We start from the raw sequence: 21,556 nt of genomic DNA, 5'->3' as shown, positions 1-21,556 counted from the left end.
TCTGTTTTGTTTTTTAATTTAAAGACAACCCAAGAAAGCAGGCGGGAGTCAGCTGCTGGTGTAGAAATGCAGCAGTAAAAACATCTACCTGAACACCAAAGACAAAAAGCCAGACCTCCCTATCTGCAGAAACTGCTAAAGGCAGGCGGGGAGAAGAAGAGAACCTGTAAGCTGCTCAGAAGAAGGACGATAGCTACACTTAAGAAAAAGCGAGACATGGGCGATGGAGCAAAAGGGACTTCTTTGGAGGGAGACTTTGATATAAGCTGCAGGCTTAATGAGGACACAACCCAGGGGCCCCTGAGCAAGAAGCCAAGGGCTGAACTGGGAGCAAGTTATCTAGGCTCCTAAACCTACCCCAGTTTACCCCCCATTCTGGAACAAGGAAAGATGCCAGTGAAACGGAGGAACAACCCACAGGAGGAGCAAGAGCAAACAGAGATAAGTCAAGCCACATGTGTCACAAACTGAAAAGACAGGGCACAACAACCCAAGAACATGGATCCACGGGACAGATAAGATGAAGAAACAACGTGAATGCTACCACAGAAGAGTAGGAAAAAATCTTTAAAATGCCCAGTTACACGACAGTGGAAGCTGTCTTTAGAGATGGAGCAGGACGTATTAAGTGTGGAGTTACAGGAGTGTATGCTAAGGATATGCCAGATACCCCACCATCTGTTTATGGTGACAGACCAGCCACAGGTCTCTTGTGGATGTCCACCCTTCAAAAACTGAACCACCCGATCAGTGAGCTATAAGAAATGCTCCTTACATGGATGAATGATGATTCTTGATCAATCAATGGGAAGCTCATCTTAGGAAGTGACCCCGTCAATAGTTACTGGCAGACGAATACAGCCTTACACAGGAAGTGGAAGACAAGGAGAATATCCACCTTTTCACTCCCTAAGTGCAACCGGTGATTGCAAAGAGGGAGTGTCAAAATGGGCTGAGGTCCCCAAGCCCCTGCCACTTATAAACCACAAACAAGCGGTTTAGTATGGACCCATAATATGACTATTACAACTTCTGAAATCCATCAAACTAATGATGACTTTGTTTAAATTCAATAATCTATAGTAACAGTTTATCATGAAGGTAATGATTCATTGAGAAAATAAGAATGTGCAATTTCACAGTGAATAAGGATGAGCTGTAAAAAAAAACAGGAAATGTGCTTGAAATAATCATAAAGGCCAAGCTGAGACATGTCTGCAGTTAGGAGTGGGAAAGATATGATAGAAAGTTGGTAAGTAAATTGGAGTACAGAACTGGGAACATCAGAGAATCGACCAATGCCAGCTCTGAATCTGATTTTGCCAAAATGGCCCAAAGACTTTAAAAGAGGGAGGTTGTATTGGCCATGCAACGTTCATATCACTCTCTCCAAATTTAGCATTATATATCCAGTCTCAGTTCTCTTGATTAAGCTTTATGATAAGCCTGTGATTTCTTTGATTTGATTTTTTTTTATATAACCGCTTGTATTGCTTAAATTCTTCAATAAATATTTCAAATATAAGTTTAAACAAGAGAAACTGCTTTGATGACTCCTCATATAATAACAAAAGGTTAGGATTGTAGGATTGTGATTATAACATTTAGCCAATAAATATTAACAGATCCTTGGGGCCTATTTCCACGCCATTAAAGTAATAACTAACCAAGTACCCACATCAGTAAGAGGGGAACTGCTGTTAATGAGTGCCAGTGGTTATAATATCTAATTCAGGGTGCATTTTCAGAAGAAGCAAAGGCAGACACTAGACTAAAGCAGTGAAGAGTGAGGTGTGTCTCTTTGGCACTTAAACTAGCCTCTAGTTTAAGCCAGTAAGCCAGGTGATCCCACTTCGAGTAACACTCTCAGAACACAAACTCTGGCCTTTTACATGGATAACTGGTCCAGACTTCCTGTATAGGGATACCTGAGATTCGATGTCGATGTCCAGAGCAGAACAAGGACTACTACTGCCATATTCAACACAGTGGAGCCTGAGTACTTTCGACCGCCAGACAAAAGACACACTAGAAAAGCAGCTGAATGATATCCAGGACAAACCTGGCCAGTGTGCCAGGCGGGAAAGAAAGCATGAGACAGGAAAGAACAAGAATAAATGATTAGCTTAACCTACAAGTTATGACCATGGTGATGTCCACAATGTAATATGGCGTTATTCTCAAGGACAGCGGGAAAAAAATGCTAAAATGAGTCACTAAATATACGGAAACACAGATTTTCAATGCATTTCCTTCTTTTTATACTAGCCTAAAAAAAACAACATAAAAGAACCAAACTCATTGACCTGAGTTGTTTTTTTTCTCCCCACAAGAAGTTAAGTCCTCACAGGGTGTTTATTGACTCCACATCATCATCACCAAATGCTTATATAGTCATGTCATGTTTTGATTGCATGAGGCATCCAATGTGACCTTCTTAAATGCACACAACAGCAGAAAACAGTGTGTGTGTGATATGTGAGCTCAAAATGATTCATCTGCATCCAGTGCAGTGTTATTGAGGTCAGCATGTGTCACTCTTATCTAGAAAAACAATACTGAATAGAACAGAATAGAAAAAAATAGCCCTTTATTGTCATTGTACATGTTCAATGAAACTGTGGGTGCTTCATGCTAACTGTGCAGGAATAAAATAACAAACAGGAGGCCATTTAAGGATTGCACCGTGCGTCAAATATTATTGTATAATATCAAATGTGTGACAGAAGCTATAATACAGAGGAAGAGACGACTTGCGTCTTCATTTTCTATCATAACTCCTTAGCTTTCCTTCACTTCAGGTTTTGACCTTTTATGCTTGCTTGACAAATGAGTGATGTGTGCGTTGAAAAGACATAATCTTTGCTCTTTTTCGTAGTGTATATAGTGTTTCTTTGAAATGCTGTGCAAGACACTGTCAATCTGAATGCTTTAATAACAGAGACACAAATACAGGTTATGAATATTAACATGTCTTTAGTTACAATGTCATCACGAGTTTCATGGGGAAAACACTGAGTTTGTTCCAGGGAGAAAGTTTATTTTCACTGTCAGTGCATCCTTGCTGTTTTTGAGGCAGGAATTCGAAACAACAGATGTGAGCAGCTGCAATTGAGCAACTTGTTTTTATAGCTTCCAATGGGAAAGCAACAACTGTCAATGAGTTCACAACAACTCTAAACCAGCCCATAACGTCAGCCCCATTTCAAAATCCAAAAATATTATATGTCCACCCCAACTCTGGGGCTAAGTAGGTGATGTTTTTGTGTTTTCACTCACTGATCTTCCTCTAGCAACTAAGTTTTATTTTTAAAAAGTAAAGCAAGTCGAATTTTCTTCTGTAAAACCTTCACAGTCTACCGGGAGATTTCAGTACAGACTTTACAAGTAACTGCTCTAAACAATGGAGGACGGTGCTTGCCTACCAACTATACAATGACTACATTAATGTTTATAGCAACTAGAAAGATGGAAACATTTAAGTTAAATAATTTTACTGTATTTAAAGGTAAATTAGTAGTTTGAAACAGATGTTATAAAGGTATGTAGCATCAATCATCCTGTTTCCACAGAAGCTAAAGCAGAAAAGGAACCATCAGTGAAAACGATCTCATCACTTGCGTGCCTTTGGTTGGTTAATGTTTCCGTTCACCATCCATTTCTTAAAGTGTTGGTGCCGGTTGATTTTCTCTAGAAAGGGAAAAGGGAAGGGTGTGTGTAGGTCTAATTGAGCTGCACCTGGTTGAAAGGCAGCCAAATTAAATGAGCTGGCATTTAGTCCTAATACCCCGTTCAGGCTTCAGCTGTATTAGTTTGGCTACTCTTTCCAGACATTTAAAACAAAGACTTTACATTGCTCAAAAATTTAAATAGTACAACACTTTTATATATTATGTATTTAATTAGCATCTCAGAAACTTTACAAATTGCCTTTGCACAAGGACTGTAAGACTGATTACCTCTTGATTTTTTTCAGCAATTACTGGCAGGTCTCTCTCAACATTAACAGTCTCCATGGGGAGGCCAAAGCATCAACAAGTAACACACTCAACTGTCTGTGTGTCCGATGCACACGCAAGCTCATTTGAGACAGGAAGGTTAAAAAGTGAAGCAGGAAATGGTGATCAAGCACGATCAAAGGAGGGGTTGACAATTACAAGCCCATGTGTGCATATGAAAATGAGCATGCATGTGCGTGCAGCAGTATAAAGTGCCAACTGATATCACCATCAACAGCTGTAGTCGCATGTCCGAACTAATAGCAAAGCAGGAAACCTCTGAGATTTTATCTTGATAATCGCACAAAAGTTCTCTTTCACTGTTTTTTTTTTTTTTTTTTTTAAATACACAACCTCAACAGCACTTTCAGTTTCAGCTATAAAAAGTGAAAATTTATTGTGATGTAAACAGAAACTAAAGCTCTTGTAGCAACAGGTTGCGGTTTGAGTGTGGGGAGAGGTGTTGCTCACTATCATCAAAAAGGCATGCCAACAACACAAAGGTGAGAAAACCAGCCCATTCAGGGCATAAGAGCTGTCAAAAGGTCATGCTTTCCCATGAATCGGCCTCTTTGGTAAAACATGAAACTTAGTGGCCTTGTCTTTATGTAACAAACTGCACATCGAGTATCTACATCACCTGCATTTATTTACTAAAGTGTAAAAGCAAATGCCCAACATTAACTGAATTTCTTTCCCCCATCAGCATTTACAAATAGGGATCCTATTCATGAATTTAGCGGTTGTACCGTTAGAGTAATAAAGCTGCAAAAAAAGCTGCAGTTTATTTCCATTTCCACTCTACCCTCAGTTTTCTGACTTGGGTATTTAAAGCAAGAGAAAAGGTCTTTGTGAGGAAAAGGAACAGAGTAACAAATTGGTTAATGGTAGAAGATAAAAAGTAAGAAAAATATAGAACAAAAAAAGTGTACTGTGTCCTTGACTGAAAAAAGTAGTAAGAACTAAGAAGGAACTGGGCGAGCTCGTCCTTAACCTAAGCTCTTTCTCTTATCCTTCACCTCTCGTGCAATTTTAAAGAAAGATTTATTTCCGTTCCTTTTCCACTGCTCCAGTAAGATTAACGAAATATAGCCCTGTAGCTTTTGCTTAATCTTACAAACAAACAAACAAACAGACAGCACTCATCACATCCACCTTGGCATCAGCTCTTGCTTTGGTGGAAGAAAAGGCATAAGCAAGCACTGTCTTCAGCTGCTGTACCCATATGTCTTGAATTGTTGTCTTTCACTATAAAATCTTTATTTGTGTTAAGACAATAAGACTGAAGAGATCATACAGCAATCAGGCACAGCATTAAAACCACTGCCAGGTGAAGTGAATAACATTCATCTTCTCTTTAAAATGCAATGATGTGCTGAAAAACCTTGAGCCTTAACCCACAGCGAGGCACTCCCCCATCCGGATATTACCACCTGCAACATCATAAGAACTGGACAGGACCAACTTGAGGAAGACAATAAAGACTATATAGTCTTATCTGGGCCTTTAAATTCCAGATTCCAAATCCGACTAAGCAACAATAGGATGACTACTACCGAAAAAAAGCTCCACTCCCAACACCCCCGTGTTAGACACAGCAGGAAACATTCAGAGATTCCTGTCCATGACCCAATGCACAAAGTAGGCAGGTGTTTTTTATGTCCTGGCAAATCAGTTTCATGTTTGGTTTCACTTGCCCAAAATGCAATCCACAAAAGCAGCGTTCTCCCAAATCTTTTCAAAGGAAACTCGGTTATTTTAACCTGGTGCATTAGCTGCATATGTGGCATTTGTGGCTCTACCTTGGTTCTATCTCGGGAAAATGAGGACTCAAAAAGCAAACACATATTATGGCAGCTGCTCACATAAATATGATTTTTACAAATGCTTGTCTGAATCTGAAATGAACCACTTGGAATGAGGGGAAGGAATGATCCATTTGTTTCTTAGGTTTGACTAGTTTAATGTCATTTGTTTTTTAAAATGAGTCACATACTGAGCATGCATCCTCACAGCTCCTTAACAGAGCAGCCTACCAACACATGACTGCCTTGCAAGCAAATGCACCTAACCGTGACTCTGGCAAAAAAGGAAAGCGCCCTAAGCGCAGGCTCTTTAAAGCAACACTATGGAAAATGGCTGGTGGTTTAACGCTCCCCTTCCTCTTTTACTCCCTACCTTGCAGAAACAAGGCCATAGAATTGTGCCCACTGTCTGACCCACTTTTCATGACAGACGTAATCTCCCTGCACAAACTTCAGCCTGTTTACCAGCCCAGTGGAGTGTAAGCCGGACCGGGCGGAGTATGCCAAGCTCCTCACACACAGCGGGAGGAAAGCTGCCGCTCAGCTGTACCGACGATTACACCCGCTGAGCTCATCGGCCCTCTCTGATAAAACTACACACCACAGGCACGTGCACACAGAAAGAACGCTGCAAACACAAAAAATCTCCTCTCAGCACGAGCACACTGTATCATTAAGGTTTAAAAGGGTGCCAGCACACAGATGTTTGGCAAGTGGCTGAGTGGTTGGTTTGAAACTCAAATATAATCACTCAATGTAAGGATCCTGTCCTGATTGGCAGCTTTAATTTGTCTGAGTGAATGTGCAATAAAAGGCTTCTACACAGTTCACATAAACGCATTCATTCAATTTGCCCACTTATCTTCGACAGTCTACTTATCAGGCTGTCTTGACAAAGTAATACAACAATGTAGCGCTATGTTGTGATGCTGTTTTAAAAATATACTGTAACAAATCTCCTGTAGCAGTATTTTTCAGATTAAGTGCAAAACACACAGAAAAAATACATAGGATATGTAGAATTTTCCTTTTAATTCTGAAAGACTATCATTGATCTTCGCACTAAAGATGTTTTGCTAAAACTACTTCTGAACATTTGCTTCGTAATGACAACATTTCATCATGCAAATGGCTTCAGGAATCCAAAATCCCTCATAGAAACAAAAGTGAATATAAATGCAATACCAAAACTGCCGTAAAGTCAACTGCTCATAACTTCAAATATTGAAAGCCACTTTTAAAAGGACGACAGGGGCAAGCACATTAGTAATTCTGTTGGTGTTTAGCACAGTTTCATGGTGCTATTGAATCTGTCCGTCTACAAAATCATGCTAAATATTTAATTGAAATTAAAACACTTAAACGTTTTAGATGAAAAGGGTTCATTCTTTTTTTTTCCAGTCCAGACCGAGGCGAGACTGTGAGGCCTCCCTGTGTCCCCACAGACTGGGTAACTAAGGATACAGGCAGCACTGAACCTCCATTAAGACATCAGAGCTGCACTCCCGTCTGACACCAACAGCTCCGATTTCCTTCCTGAAATTGAGACTCTAAAGCATGCTGAGAACATGAACACACACTTGGGCCTGTAGCCAACACACCCTATGTAAATGTGCAAAAGTGTATATGCAACACTTGCACTTGCACCTCTGTTACACAACAAATCCTGGCCCAGTAGAAACTGAAGTTTCCACAATTTAAAGCAGTGATGAATTGCAGGTCTGCACTGTGAAGCAGGATTAGGGATTAGTGAGATAAGAAATCAGATTTAACCCTGGATTTTCAGCATTGCAAAGCAGTTCGCTCCTTTTCCTCCGTTATGTTCAGGGGATCGATAAGTATAAAATCACCACCTACTGACCAATCAATGCTCTTGGAAACAGCATCCCCATTCCTTGGAGATCACTCTGGCTTTGGTGCATGTATAGTTAAAAAGTCTTTAGTTCTATAAGTCTTTGTCTTTCCCTGACAAACATCAACAAACGACAGCGATTCTCAGCTGAGAGGACTTTACTTCTTGTGTCTTTTAATTCCATATTTAATGTAATAATAATATATTTATATAATAAAGTTTACTAAAGATTTGCAAATGATATTCACCAATTTGAACTTCTTTTTTTTTTAGTTTGTTCTTTGTCTTGTCCCCCTACTGTCGGGTCACAGTTGAAAAAATAAGAGCTGGTAAAAAATACAGCTAAGCAAACATTAAGCTAACATAAATTCAATGGAGGACAAAATTTTAATTGTAGTCAGACTTTATTTGGCAATGACATCGAAAGCATATAAACTTACACGATTAACAGTCGACACCGTTCTTTAACAGCTTTGGCAGCAGTAACTGTTTTGCTTTCAAATTCCTAATACTTGTTGAATATTTGTCATTCATCAGTGTTTCTACACACTTTATTGTGAACATGTCGAAAAACCCATGTTGCTCTGCTTGGTCGGTTATCAGCATTGCTACAATATGAAGACATATTCTGAGAACTGTTTAAATCTTTTTCATAATACAGATTCTAGACACCAGATCTAGACGTGTTTGGCCACCGATACAAACCCATATGCACAACTTATATGTTTGCAGAAAACTGATTGCAACAGAGCACGTTATATACACACAACACTTTTCGCACTATGCATCTGTAGCTATAACTCGTTGAAAGCCTACTTTCTTGCTTTCTTTTTAAGGTTAAATTTTAAAAAGAAATGTGATAGAACTAGACAGTTTATAATTATTTGAATTTCCTATTCTAATACAAATTTTAAAAAGCTCTGAGGTTGGTTCAGTGACAAAATGAAATGCACTGGCTGCTACAACTTGCCAACATTTCCTCATTAGCGTTCACAATAAAAAGCAGACAATGGAAGTAAGACCAGGGACAGATGGTGTTAATGCACGTCTCTCTTCTCTGTGACATTTCCAGAAAGGGGAAGGGAAGTGGTGAGATCCACATCAGCTACCCAAACCAGACAGAAAGAAAAAAGAAAAAGAGATGAGGAGAAGGGGGGGAGACAGAGAGGTGAAATGAGATGGGAGACAGAGAAGGAGAGGAGGGGGAAGTCATTAACTCGCAATCAAGCTCTGGAAATGGCAAAAGAGTCCGTCCATTCGCTTAATTCCTTATCAGGCAATGTACCCTTTCTCACTCACCCCTCCCTGTGACAGGTCAGCACGCAGGATGGATGGGATGTAAACTAATACCTGCATCTCTGAAGCCTGCAGTGCACACAAAGATATAGTCAGCCAATGCCAAGCAGAGAGCTGTATCTTAGCGAAGCTGCCTCTGATTTCCACTTAGATAAACACACAGTCAAAACAGGTGCATATGTGTGTGCGTCTGAGAGACAAAGATCAGCGCTCTGCAGCTGCAGCACTCCCTGTCATGACTTTACTCGCAGTGAGTGAGTGAGTGAGTGGACATTACCAAATGAGGTAAAGTAGCGTTAATGAAGGAGCAGTTCATTCCCGGAGCCGTTTGCAGAACAAAGACAGTTATTAGCGGGCAGCAGGATGGCTATTGTCGCACTACACCCGCTGTTTTAATTATCAAGCAAAGTCAGGTGGCCTGCGAACTCACTGCGATATAAATGATGAGGTCCTCTTATTGTCCCGAGCCTGCGGTCGGTCTCAGCTGCTTAGCCTTCCCACCAACTTGCAGAGGCTAAGGAGCTAGCTATCGTCCCACCGGCTCAGAAGGAAAAAACAAAAACATAGAAAAAAAACGGCAGAAGATTTCGTCCTAATTTCTCCGCGTCTTAGCTGCTTAAAAAAATAAAATAATAATGATAAAAAAAAAAATAAAGCGTATCATGTAGGAAAAATAAATAAAATAGAAGCAGATTAGGGTTTTTTTTTTTTAAATTTGCTCTCCCCTTCCAGGAGTCGTGAGTTGCAGACGCTCACCGTAAGAGAAAATATCCACGGTGCTTTCTCTTTATTTTAAATGACAGCCTCTCCGCGGTGCGCTGTCCTTTGTTGTGAGCATCTCAACGTAAACACTGAGCCGACCCGTTCTGCCCGTTCTCCGCCTGCGAGCGTGCGCTGTAGGAGGGGACAGGGAGAGTGACGCCGCCGCACAGCATTCTGGGACTTGAAGTTTTACCTCCCATATCTCGTATGAGGCCCTTCAGGGGTCTCAGTTTACATAATTATTAGCGTAAGCGAAAGATATATATAGCAGTATTTCAGGTTTACAGATATTGGGAAGCCCGATTATTTATTTCTTATTTATTTATACCGGGTGAGTATATGAACTGGATGGGCAACAAGGGCGATAGGCCGGCCTTTTGTTTTATTAAAAAAGGAGAGAGTATTTATTTTGTTACTCACACAAAGCTGAGGTTATATAATAAGCGGCAAGACCCGTTAAATTTACACATAAGAGTAAGGTTCAGTCCTATGATTAATAAAACCTATACACTAGGTCAAAGTTAAGCAAAACATAATGACAACTTTACATGGATAGCAGACTTAGAGAGAAATGTAACCTCAGTTACTAAAGTGCAGAAACCTCTGTCTTTGATTACAAAGCAGGAGACAAACAGGAGAGACATTTTCTCTAGTTACAGGAGTGGAAATATGAAATCACCACACACACACACACACAACAGTTGACTGACAGTTGCGCACAATATCTTCACCGCATTTCCACTTCTTTTGAAATTTTTAAGTGAAGTCACGTTTTAAAACTACATCATATGGACAAGCATACTGGGCCACCAACACTTTACATGTACAGGAGCTGCTTGGTCATGTAAACTCATGCCATCAAGGTCCTGCTACACATTTTTTGTGCTGATGTTAATGCCAGAGGATTTTTTGAACTGTGTGAACTATGTGCCCCAGCAACTGGCAACCCCGCTCTTTAACTTTACATGGTCTTCCACTTGGTGGCTGAGTTTCACGTTGTCATAATAACACATAATCGATCATGGACTATCTAGGAGGGAAGAAATTTCACCAAATTACCTGTTACAGTACCACACTCGAATTCAATGAGCTTTTTAAAATGACCCATTCTTTCATTAATGTTTGTAAAGTCAGACTGCACGGCCAGGTGCTTGATTTTATACTAATTGCTGCAGAAGCACTAAACTACTATTAACCAAATAATTAAGTTAATCTCAAGATGCAGTAGCTTATCTACCTTGTGGGTCTTTTCATTACCAAACTAACATAATTTACTATGACCTTTAACATTACCTTTAGGGACAGGTTGGACCCCCCAAGACCGATCCATAACATTAAAACTAATATAGATGCTGGCAGCTTAGACTGACAGATGTTCTGACAGGTCAGTATTTGCTAGGCCTCAGGTCCCCTAATTCAAGGGGACATCACCACTGTGTTTGTTCTGCTGGTGACTTTTAATGGACTACCTTTTAATCCAGACCTGCTAACTTCTGTCTTTTGTTTTGTTTTTTGGGGGTTTTTTTGTAGCTTACTTTAGTTTATGTCTAAAAGCCAAAATTTTGGTGGCTAAATTGCTAACTTTGGGGCTTCAAGATTAGAAGTATAAAACCAGTGGCTCAAGTAATAGTGGCTGCATACATCTATCATGTACAAGCTATGGTCTAAAGTCCATATTAACTCTTTGTTATGAAGGGAAAATGACCATAGACAGTTTTGTAGGAAATTCAGAATAATATATCAGTTCAAGGTGTTTCTAAAAAGATGTTTTATGAAATAATATGACAAAAAGGGGGGAAATGTGAGACAGTTTACATCTATCTATTTTTAGCCACTTACTTATCTCTGCTGCCACAAGGACTGATACAGGACATCTCAATAACACCATAAAACCCAGCAGACATGCACATCTGCCTAGCAGGGAATCATCTGTTTTCTCATGTTAATGAGATAATGGTAATTTCTCATGTTAACCGTTTATTTCAACTGTTAACCTAGCAACAGTGCTACCAATGGCACCACCAAGCCACTCTTTTCAAATAAAACCTTTACATTTCAAGCATATGTGCGTGCACAAGATTCACGTAGTTCATACACAGTAGGATTATAAGTATTAGTTATATGCATGAGTCAGTCAAGTAGTAGATGATCTGGAAGGACTAGTTCACTTTCACTGTGACATCACAACACTGTATTTTAATTATGCACTCACGACAGATGTGGTAATAGATAATCGTAATAGACTTTCATAGGCATTTGCACTGTCTCTACTAGAATAAACTGAATGTATTTTTATAAAAAAAAGTAAAAACTTCTTTTAATCCATATTTGAAAGAAATAAATTATCTAATAAATAATAATAAATCTAATAAAAATAAAGTAAGATGATTTGATATATACCAAAACACTATGAGGTTCCTTTGAACACCAGCTCTTCTGCTTTGCTGCCTCTCCCCTTTCACATCAGTCTGTGAGATTCATGTGATAATAACTCTGTAGATTTGCTGTACATGACTTCACCTTCAGTGAAAACACCTTACATACCATTTTTAAAGCTTTATCCTGGGTGGAGCTAACTGGAATGAAAGTTGCATTAGTGTCTGTCTTGCTGCCGCCGTCATCTTTGTCTTTATCTCCACCACGCTGCATGCCATCTTTTTCCTTTTTCCTCCTGTTCGTGAGTGTGTGAGGATAAGCGAGTCTGTGGGTGTTTTCCAGAAATCATCTTTTTGTTTTAGAAACCAACTTAGCAGGTTTTAGTGTGGTGAATTATCGGCTTTCTATTTGTTTTTGTTTGAGTCAAAATATTTCAGTATCCAGGACATGGACTCAGTCAGTGGAATGAAACTTTTCGGAGCTGTTTGCATAACGAGTCTGTGTTATTTTTTTCATGAGCTTTTTCAATGACAAAGCTGTCATTGCACACCTGAAACATTAATACAAAGCTTGTGGTCCTGTCTAGTTTATATTAGACCTTACCATTACGTTTTTCAAGCCAATATGTCTTGATCATGGATAAAATAGTGCATACACAGCACCAGGTATGCTTATATAATATGTGGATTCAGAAACTTCAGCAGATCCATTGGTTTTTGAACCATGACACAACATTTGTATAACCCCAGCCTTTAAAAAAGGCTGGGACACAGTGTAAAGTTTAAATAGAACCAGGAGGCAATGATTTGCAAATCATATAAATCAATTCTTTATTAACTATAGAACATAGAAAATATATCAGATCTTTAATGTTGAAACATTTGATTATTTCATGAAAAAAATTAGCTCATTTTGAATTTAATGGCAGCAACAAGTTTCAAAACTAAAAGGACAGGGCACCAAAAGCCCAGAAAAGTAAATGTTACTGATAAGCAACGCCTGGTGGAAAATTTTGCAAATAAATAGGTTAATTGGGAACAGGTTAGTAACTTGATTGGGTCTAAAAAGAGCGTCTTAGGGAGGCAGAGTTTCTCAAGGTGGGCAGAGGTTCACCATTCTGTACAAAGACTGGATCCAGACATTGTGGAATCATTTCGGAATAGTGTTCATCAATGTAAAATTATAAAGAGTTTCTCATTGTTTGCAGCATTAAAAACAGGTTCACAGAACCTGGATAAATATTTGCACAAGGAGACAAGGCTAAAAAAACCATACTGAATGCCTGTGATGTTCAGGCCCTCAGGCAGCATTGCATTAAAAACACACATGATTCTGTCATGTAAGCCACTGCATGGAATCTGAAACATTTTCAGAAATCATTGTCTGTCCATTCACAAATGCAAGTTAAAGCCATATGTGAACATGATCCAGAAATGCTGCCATCTTCTCTGGGCCAAAGCTGATTCAAAATGGGCTGAAGTAAAGTGAAAAGGTTTTCTGTGGTCTTTGAAATTTTCAGAGTCTTTTTGGAAAACATGGAAACCGTGCTCTCGAACCTAAAGTGGAAAGGATTCATCCGGCTTGTTATGAGCGCTCACTCTAAAAGCCCACATCTCTAATGGTATTGGGACTGCATTAATGCCTAAGGGATTGGTAGTTAGCACATCTGCTCCCATCCAAATGATGTGTTTTTTTAGGGAAGGCCCTGCATATTTAAGCAAGACAATGCTAAAACCCATAATGCAGCTATTAAAACAGCATGACCTCATAAAAGAAGAGTCTACATGGTGAGCTGGCCGGTCTTCATTCCAGACCAAATGAAAACATTTGGAGCATCATGACATCAAAAAATGACAAATAAATAAATACATGAGCAGCTTGTGACTGAGTGACAGAGAAATGGAGAGTTTTTAGGTACTTGTTGATTAAATTATTTTTAAATTATTTTTATTATTATTTATTCCCATGTCTGTGTTTCTATTTGTGGTTTTTGTCTTATTTGGTGTTAATGTCTGTTTTTTCAGGACAGTACTTGGATGATTTCCTCCTATGGAAGAAAATACAGTAACCTTATCTTATCTTATCTCCCATTTGTTATGGCCATGTGGCCCGGTTTGTAAGAGTCGTCCTCTGTGATCTTTCAGGCCTTTTGGTGTTGTTAAGGTGGACAGTAAATTACTTATCTTCTAAGAATGATCTCTCATAAAGTTTTTGTTATATATCCGATAGGTTTATTTTGGTTTTCCTAACGATGGCTTCCTTTCTCTTGCATTGACATATCCTTGGACCTCGTTTGGAGACTTCCAGTAAACAGCTACCAAATGTTTGTTCTATACTTGGAATCTTTTAATGATAAACAGCAGAACTCAGCAGGTCATGGAACCCCTTGTCAGTCAGTTATCTAAATAGTTTGGAGGACTTTGTTATTGCCCTAACACTTTAAGACTTAACTGTATCTTATTGTAGAATTTAGCAACCCAGTAGTCAATGAAGGGATGGAAATTAGGGCTAGTTTTCTGAAGTGTAACTGACTTATGTTATCTCATATGAAGATAATATTGAATAATAAAAACAATAACAACATGGTCAACAGAAAGCATTGTAGCATAAGCAAAAATCTGCTACTTTTCAGCTGCTCCATCACTGACAAGGGGGCGCCACAGCAGGTAGCACTGCATATTTGATTTGGCAGTGTATATGCTGGATATTGCATTTGTTTTTTCTCCAAATTATTTAAAATTGCTGAGTCTGCACCAAATTATCAATAATTTTTGTCCAAAAAATTCACTCCCTGTACGGAAATCATTGAAAATTGCTTTCATCCATGTATGCACATGTTCTTAAACCATTGATCCAAATTTTGTTGGAATCTGTTTGACAGTTATAATAGAGTGTGGAGGTGGAACGTAGAAGTAAAGTGTATAAATCATCTGACCCATATATAAGAAACAACCAGCAGCATAGTCGTAATAGCCTTAGTTTAATTATAGCCATGACACACGCAGCAAACATTTGGTTCTTGTTCCTGTCTGTCTCTCACATAGTGACTGTCCAATGAAGGCAAAAAAAAAAAATGCAACCAGCAAACAAAAACACTTAAATCCCAACTTTATGCTTGAGAACTGCTGGTGAATACAGGATGTTGTGTAACATTTCAGAGCTGTTGTTCATCACTAAACATCACTAGATCACATCATTAATCCACAGGAAGGAAACTAGTTTGGTGGCTCAGACCAGTTACAGCAAATATGTGAAAGGCACAGTTGTTCTAACACATAGTCGAAGAGGATCAGTTCATATTCCACTTAATTAAAAAAAGAATAGTTAATAGTGACGTATGTTAGAAAAAATACTGTCTCAAAACTTAAAAATTAACACGCAGGAACAAACTAAATCTCACTGAAATGACCTTTTCTCCTTCAAAGACTTGGGAAGTGAAACCACACCAGATGTGGCGCAAACAAAATTACTGCAATACGGCCCCAGCTGTGTGTATATAACGCCCAAAAGATCAGTCTTACCAGAAGACCTTCATGTTTTTTGATGATGCTTGTATGTATATAGTTGGATAGAGTGGGAGACGACTCCTTCAATGTGAGAATGAGTGGAAAAATCAGGGGAGGCCAAGAACACATTAAACTGAACTCAGCGTTGCTCTCACACACACACACACACACACACACACACACACACACACACACACACATCAGCACAGAAACAGACTTACTTTTATGCTGCTGAGACGCTGTAAAACACACACTTACGTTTCCTAATAAAACACACGCCTGCTGCTCCACTGGATGCCAGGAGTGAGTAGTGGGCGTTGTGAGCTGAAGTGGTTTTCAACAGGCTGCAGAGACTGAAAGAAGACTGACTTTAAGGCTTTGACTTAAGAAGCATAAGAAACCATGTGTGCAGTATGCATGCACACACACACATAGACACACACTTCCATACACACACCTTGCATAATCTTTGCACACATTTTAATCAGTGTTTGAACCCTCCTGTTTACGTTGCTACGGTTACAACACCAACACTGCTCCTGGTCGTTTCCAGGGTTGAAAGCAGCAGACACACCTTCCTTTGATTCCTGCAGCCAGTTCAGTTCACTCAGAATGGATGTTTTGACAAGTGCTCCTCTGTGCAGGAGCCAGTGGGCTGCACTTCTGTGTAAAACATCAGGAAATTATGAAAAATGTAGACACACACTTGTGGCGCATATGGTTGGATTTAAACCCTTGGGGTACAGGTGGATCCTGCCGTTACTTATGTGTGCACATGGTAAAAAGCCTTGCTTGAGTGCAAAATGTGATATTATCTTAAAGTTATATCTAGAATAATGCCACAGTTATACCTGTATAAGTATTTAGTAACAATTTTACTACTCAAAACTGGAGGACAGACATTTTTGAGAATGTATTAACACAGTTAACCACACAGTGAGCTATATAACTTGAATTTATTGCATTAAAAATGTTCCAAAATGCACTTACGCCCGGCCACAAAAGGAAACAACTTGCAGCGATGTGGCGGCCAAAGAGCGCAGAAAGCTAGTCGCATTCACTGACTTCAAGTGAAATAATTGCAAAGTGAGCGGGTCCTTGACCCGAGTATGAAGGAAAACACAGAACACCCTTGACTGACATATGACAAGGTGGTAAATGTATTAGAGGGTCACCTAGGCAACAATACCTAATGGCGAGCAACCATCAGCCACAAAGTGATGCTTGACGAGGGAACGGCTTCTTGTGTGGATGGGGTTTAATACCACAGTCGTTGCTGAGACGTCCAGTTTTGTCCAGATCAGATTAACAGAGGTGAAGCCAAGCAGACATCCATCAACCACAGCTTTTTTAGAGGAACTGCAGTTTTTGGAGCTTCTGAGCTAGCTTTACTTTTCAGCCCCTGAGGTTGCTGCTTGGTTAAGAATTAAGAAATTTTAAATTTAACTTATAGTTTTAGCAGGCAACCATATAACGCAAGGCTAAACACACTGGTCTGGATTTGACCCGGATAAATGTTTTTTTTTTTGTTTTTTTTTAAAAGGATTTAAAAATTAGGAAAATGCATGATTAAAAAAACAAACAAAAACAAACGTGGACTTATAGTAAAGAAAACGTATTTCTTCCAGCATCTTTGTACTCTGCACCACTGCACCATTGTACATATAAATATACTATATATGTTACTATTGTCTGTGTCATGTTGGTGTCTGAACCAGAGCCCAGTTCCTTGTATGTGTACATATACTTCACCAGTAAAGCCGCTTTTGATTCTGATTCAGTCTAAAGAGACAGTTTAAAGACAGTTTACATGAAGAAATGAGCAAACCAAAATTCTGACTGATATAAATGCAGGCAGTAAGAAACTTCAATAAGCAATACAAAAAATGATAAGCAAATGATTAAATAAAGATGATACAAAATAAAGATAGTGATTAACAATACAATGAAACACTTTAAATAAGCTCTGAGTTTTAACTTTAATGAGAGGAGAATAATGTAGCCTCCTGACCTCTGCTTCTTCTGCTGGTTGAATCAGAGATGATGGTTGCTTTTTTACTACAGAGGATTTTTTAAAAAGTACATTTATTGGCGTTTATACTTAAGCGTCTCACCACAACTAATCAAGTGCAAGTTTCACTAAACGAGCAGAATGTTGCCGTTTCTGTGTTCTGCTACTGAATGTTTTGACAGAGTTTGAACCGACTTCAGGTTCATGACACAATCTGGGTTTTCAACCTCTATCTTGATGCTGTTTTGGAAACAAAAAGCGGATTAAAATAACTTTTTCACATGTTGGCCGAAAACTTATTTTGGCATCAATCTCCTCAGTTACAGCCACATAAACATATCTGTTTCCGTCCTTCCTTAATTAACTTGATACACAACCTCAGAATGATCTAAGCGCCCTAAATCTGAGCAAAAGCATCTGCTCTCGTCCCATGTGATGCTGACCGTGGACAAAGTGTGTGGGATTGCACCAAGGCCAGTCTGTTCTCAGGGAGCATTTTATCCTTTGTTGTTGTTGTGCGATCAGACCAAAACATAGCAACAGCTGGGCTGTGTTCAGCTGCGCAAGGCTGCATGGAGAAGTCTTCACTAGTGTGACAGGATTATGTGATAGAAACATGCTGTGCTCATGGGTAGCCAAATATTAAATAACACTACTGTCCTGTGTTTGAGGGGCCGGGCTAAGCACTGTTGTCATGCTGCCATGGTGACAGTAACCATGCACAGGGTAATGTTTACAGAATGTTTAGCATATCACAAAGCAACACATAGAGTGAATCAGTGTGTGTGTGCTTGTGTGTGTGAGTGTGCTGGTATTACAAGACTGAGGACTTTTGTAACTGGTAGGGTTCAGAATTGCTTTGTGTGTGTGTGTGTGTGTGTGTGTGTGTGTGTGTGTGTGTGTGTGTGTGTGCTTTCCTTTGTGTATTTGATTAACAAAACTGAAGGTGATTGCTCATATTGTGAAAGGATGAAGTGTGGAATTGGTTCTGCCTAACAACGCTGCTTTGTCCCACTGAAGAACCAAATATTATAATTATACAGCAACATTTCTGAGAGTGATTGAGAAACTTTAATGTGCGCTATTACATACAGTATAATGCAGCATGCACAGTAATTTACTCCAGATGTAAATGAACCAAACTGAAACTCCTTACTGAGAAGGGTTGAGAAGAGATGTCATCTTTCTTGGTGGGATTTTAAAATAAAAGCCCCCTGTCTGCATGCATTATAATATTCTAAAAATACAGGTAACAAAGAATAATTTATTCAGCACTTTGAATGGTCGGTAAGACTAGAAAAGTGCATTATTAATGCAGTCAATTTAAAGTTTAGGTTATGTCTTGTAACCTTTAATGTGTTGTACTTTTTAAACTCCTTGTGGTCAAGTTTAGAAATTAAAGTTACCAAAGCAAGAGGCAAACTGCTGGGAAAACGTTTTTTTCTGTCTTAGCTGTCAGTGCGTCATTTGACTGAAATGCATTTGTATCTGAAACAGTGGATATATGGTTGGGCTTAATTTAAATTTTGCTGTTGGATAATCACATAATGACTTCAGTGGTTATATATTTACTGCAGAACATATTCATGAGGTGATATCAACTTCTATGCACGCTTTATAGATGGCAGTGTAGATCTTTGTATATACAACTGGAAATATACACTCGCCAGTCGCTTTTTTAGGTACAGCTGTTCAGCTGCTTGGTAATGCAGTCATCTAATTAGCCAATCACATCACAGAAACTACATGTAGGCATGTAGATATAGTGAAGACAACCTGCTGAAGTTCAAGCCGAGCGTCAGAATGGGGAAGAAATGTAATTTATGTGACTTTGACCATGGCATGGTTGTTTGTACCAGATGGGCTGGTCTGGGTATTTCACTGATGATCTACTAGGATTTTCCCAGACATCCTTCTCTGGTTTTTTCTAAAAATGGCCTAAAAAGGAGAAAATATCCAGTTAGAAGCAGTTCTCCGAGTGAAAGGGTGGTGTTGATGCCAGAGATCAGAGGAGAATGGGCAGAAGGTTTGGAGCTAGGAAGGCAGCAGCAACAACTCTAAAAGCCACTGGTTATAACCAAGGTATGGAGAAGAGGATCTATGAAGGCACAACATATCGAGTGTTCCTGTCAGCTGAGAAAAGCAAACTTGCATGTGCTCACCGAAATTGGACAATAGAAGATTGGAAAAAAAAATGCTACCTGGCCTTATCATTCTTTATTTATGCTGCGATACTTACATGGTAGGGTCAGAATTTGGCACAAATAACATGGAAGCATGGATCCACAGCTCAAGCTACTGCTAGTGGTATAATGATGTGGAGGATATTTTCTTGACATATTTTGGGCCCCTTAACACCAAATGAGCATCATTTAAACACCACAGCCTATCTGTGTGTCCACCCCTTTAGGACCACAGTGTACCCATCTTCTGATGACTGGTTCCGGCAGGATTATGTACCACGTCATAAAGTTAGACTCAAACAGACAACGGATTCACTGTATCTAAATAGCCTCCAGAGTCACCAGATCTCAGACCAACAAAGCAGCTTTGGAATGTCGTCAAAGTGGAAATTGACTTCATAAATGCCCAGCTGATAAATCTGTGTGATACTGTTATGTCATTATAGACCAAAATGTCTAGGGATGCTTCCAGCACCTTGTTGAATCTATGCTGCAAAAACTGAAGCTGCCCTAAAGTCAAAAAGGGTCCTGTACCTAATGAAGTGGCAGGCATGTGTAGATAGGGCTATTAAAAAGCCAAACTAGAAAGCTTCCTGGTCTTTTGTATCTCATGCTGTGAATAGAACACAATACTGCGTTGACTGTGTGGAAAACTTTTTTGTGAACTAGTGAAACTGCCTCACATTCACACACTATAAATCACAATGTACCTTCCTCAAACGTGCATACAGTCTCACTCTCTGAATGACTTGTGCAGCACTGAAACCGAAGCTATTGCAGAGTCCCTGATATGATAACGACATTTCAGATCTGGCTTCCCACTGGTCTCGCAAAGATCAAACACAATGACTTAGACCTTTTCGAAGTGATTTAGTAACGATGTGAGTGATTTATTGGCAATCTGAAATAGGAAGGTGACTTATTAGACTACAGATTGAAGATCATTAACAAAGCACTGAACAAAGTGCTGGTTATAACCCCGTGAAACTCAGGAATGAACGTCTCGATCTCCTTCTGTACCTAAATAAGTGATTTTAAATTTTTTATTCTTTTTCTTTTCTTTTCTTTTTTTGTACAGATGTAATTTACCCAACATCTGTTTTAAATCAACAGGAAAATTGAATGGGTAGATCCACAGACGACGCCTTCAGTTCAGCTTTTTATAGCCATTGTAAACCAATACATTAACTACTGTACAGTATGAAACATTGATAAGTAATATCTATTTGACAAGACATAAGACATTTCCTCCAACAGACGACGCCATTTTCTGTTGTACATATCTCTTCTGTGCACTCTCCCAGAGTTTGATAAAACCGATAGCGGTTAATGTAGCTTTTATTTGGTTTAATCTGTTCTGGGTTTGCTGATTGTGTCCCATTTGAGGGGATGAAATCATCCCCCACATGATTGCATCCCCTTAAATCATAACTTTTATTGCCATGTGCACCACTAGCATGCGGTGCGCTGTATTTCTCCTGGTTTATTGCCCCTTTGTTAAATGGGACAGCGGTTAATTTGACGCAAGGCTTCGTTTCAAACTAACTTCAAGTACACCGTGATGTTTTCAGGAAGAGTAAAAAATGGAACATTTTTTGAGAATAAACATATGACGCATCTCAAAATGATTAGAGGTAATGTCAACCAGATGTGTACAGTTGTAACTTGAATTTTCCTTCATTTAAAGTTTAACAAACTTTGCAAAATCTGGATCAGTTACATCAGTTACCCAGAGAGCCTTTTTACCATGCTCGTCTCCTACTGTTG

At 39.2% G+C, this 21,556-nt stretch overlaps 1 protein-coding gene across 4 annotated transcripts in view; it reads right to left on the bottom strand.

Moving 5' to 3' along the window:
- Nucleotides 1–15,955, bottom strand: part of peli1b (pellino E3 ubiquitin protein ligase 1b) — a 58,285-nt gene extending 42,330 nt beyond the window's left edge. The window contains exon 1 of one of the 4 annotated variants that reach the window (XM_039621767.1): nt 15,854–15,955. The gene's annotated coding sequence lies outside the window, so the exon portion shown is untranslated. Of the gene's footprint in view, nt 1–8,954; nt 9,027–9,381; nt 9,823–15,853 lie in introns of those variants that run through there. The other 3 variants (XM_031745590.2, XM_039621765.1, XM_039621766.1) reach the window with 3 other exon arrangements.
- Nucleotides 15,956–21,556: the final 5,601 nt, after the last annotated feature.

The sequence above is a fragment of the Oreochromis aureus genome, linkage group 13 (assembly GCF_013358895.1).
Source record: "Oreochromis aureus strain Israel breed Guangdong linkage group 13, ZZ_aureus, whole genome shotgun sequence".
NCBI classification, from domain to species: domain Eukaryota; kingdom Metazoa; phylum Chordata; class Actinopteri; order Cichliformes; family Cichlidae; genus Oreochromis; species Oreochromis aureus.
This window is presented reverse-complemented; position numbering and strand designations above follow the sequence as displayed.